Genomic DNA, 2,718 nt, shown 5'->3' on the forward strand with positions numbered 1-2,718 from the left:
CCTTCCCCCCCGCCCGCAAAGTCCTCCCACCCAGCCAGGTACCCCCAAGAAGCCCCCTCCTCTGGGGGTGCCGTATTTCAGCCGCCAGTGCCATCAAACCCCAAAGTCCCCGTGTGCCAGCAAGCCCCCACCTTGGACGCCAAGCTCCACTCTTGGCACACAGGGGGCTTCACCCCGGGCAAGGTCCCCAGAGTCAGTGTCTTTGCATCGTAGGGAATAGGGAATGGCCGTGCTCCCCCTCCCCACCAGTGTGGAAATCAGGTACAGCCAGAGCGAGGTCCTGGCCCCAGACTGGGCCCTGCGGTAGCTGCGGTGACATGACCTGGGTGCGCTGTCAGTCAGGCTGGGAGCCCTTGCAGGGGACACAACCACCCCCAGTCCTGTGCATCCCTGTGGCTTGATGCCCCGTCCCAGGAGAACCCTTTAGGCCACCACCCCAAACAGCCCAAGACCCCTGGAAGCCACCTTGACATCAGCAGCTCCCGTCAGGGCCTGGCTGCCCTTGCCGCGGATCAGAGTGGTGTGGGTCTGGTTCCAGCACCCCAGCAGGGCTGGTTCACATGTTCCTGCGTGCTCCTGCCACCAAGGCCACCCCAGAGCACCTCTCACCCATCCTGCCCACCCCTGCCATCCCACCGGGTTGTGGGGATGGAGGGATGCAGAGATGGAACTGTCCACAGACCCCTGCTCCCAACGATGAGGGGGTTTAATTCATCGAGAAGCCACCAGTAATCAAACTCGGCAGGCAGTTACGCAATGGAAGCCAGGCCTGTGGCTGCCACAGCCCCCCGCCCGCCCTGCCTGGTTTTCCCAGCGCTGCTGGTGAGAGGATTCTGGCTGGTTACGGTGGTGAGGATGGAGGATGGACTGGGAATGAGCAGTTGCCAAGGCTTCCCCAGTGTCTGTGGCGTCCTGGGGATCGCCGCAGTGAGCTGAAGCCGAGCACATTCAGGCTGGAAAGGCGGTGGGGCACTTTGAATGGGGACTGTGAGATGCAACTGGGGCTGATTCCCTCAGGAGCCTTTCGGGTTCTGGGCTTGGTGCCTGGTCACAGTTTGTTCCAGATGCCCAGTGGGGCATGGCATGAGGGTGGGCAATGGGTGGGCACGGGGAGCTGCTCTGCAGGAGGGCAAACCTTCCTGCTGTGGGGTTATTACTCCTGGTATTACCCAGATCTCGCAGGGCCAGGTTTTCCCCTGTCTGCCCATTCCCTGCCTGCTGCCCTGCAGTCCATCTCAGTTTTGGCTTCAGTGTTTGCCCTGCCTTGGGCTCTGCTCACAGCCACGTCCCTGCTCCAGGTGACTCCCAGCCGCCGCTTGGCATGGACCCAGCTCCTGTTTGTGCTGGGATAACGGCGCTTTGTTTCCAGGAAGCGGGCGACACAGGCTGTGCCGTGAGGCAAAGGCAGCTGCGGGGAATGCAGGCACCCAACTCCCACACACGGCAGTGGCACCGCGGCCTCTCCTGCTGCTCAGCACAGCGTGACAGCTCTGCCAGCTGGCGGCCGGGAAGGGGCCTGGATTTCCTCTGCAAGGGCTCCTGAAAACCCTCCTGCACCTGGGTACAGTGCTCTGGGGGCAAAGAGCCTCCGAGGGCATTGGGAGGCCAGGACTGGTTCCCGCTGCTGAGGAATCGGCTCCAAATTGCAAGCACCAGGGGATTTATCTCGCACAGGGAGGGGCAACGAGCAAGGATCCCTCTGCGTCATCTGCGGGTGACTTTAAAGCCGAACTTGAGACTTCAGATAATAACACTTGCATCCTTCGTCCTCAGAGCTGTGGGGACCAAGAGCAGCGCGAGTCCTTGAAGGGTGCGCAGCCACTGCCGAAGCTCCGGCAACCCCCACGCACCCGCTTCCCTGCAGGGCCGCGGAGGGGAAGCGTTGCACAACAGCGCTCATATGATTGAAGCACAAACTTGCCAGCTCCACGTACACTTATATAATTCTGCACCGCCTGGTCGTCAACACATTGCAAAACAGCAGTGGGATCAATCGTTCTACTTTTAGGTATACAAATATTATTGTACTCCCACCAGCCCTCTCTAGGCAAAAAGTCATATGGAGCGGGAGGTGCTGTAGAGACCCTGGGCCCCCTGACTCTGGGGATGACACTGCCAACACATCCCGTGGGGACTGGGGGTGTCCGTGAGCAGCATGGGGAGCCACTGGGATGTCTCTTAGGCATACTCCTATTTCCCGATGTCCTGGCAGCTCTCTCCCCGGGAAAACCTCATTAAAAGGCTGTAGACGGGACCCCCAATGTGGTGCCTCGAGACCCCTCTTGCCAGCATCGGCCCTGCTGAGTGGAGTGGGGCCAGGCGGGGTGGGGACGGTCCCCTGCCTGTGCTGCAGGAGCAGGGCAGCCCAGATCGGCTCCTGCAATCTCAGGGCACCATTGGCAGGGTGGGACGGCCCAGCCCCTCTGTAGGCAGCGCCAGGTGCCCTCGCCTGCTCCAGCGCTGCTGCCAGCAGCTCCCACAGCTCTGTTGGAAGCTGGGCCAGCCACTGAAGGCGGTTTGCCAGTGGGACAGCTGCCAGAGCTGCCATGGACCAGAGGCACCTCCACAGCAGAGCAGGAGGGCGAGCTCTGCCTGCTCACCCAGGGCCGGTCCAGCCTGGACCACTGGGGCAGCTGGGCACTGCACGGGGCTGGGTGGCCGTGCCAGGGTGGTCGTGTGCAGGAGGCACCCAGGTCCCTGCTCCTGAGCGTGGCACAG

Source organism: Mesitornis unicolor, unplaced genomic scaffold (genome assembly GCF_000695765.1).
Source record: "Mesitornis unicolor isolate BGI_N332 unplaced genomic scaffold, ASM69576v1 scaffold12926, whole genome shotgun sequence".
Classification (NCBI taxonomy): Eukaryota; Metazoa; Chordata; class Aves; order Mesitornithiformes; family Mesitornithidae; genus Mesitornis; species Mesitornis unicolor.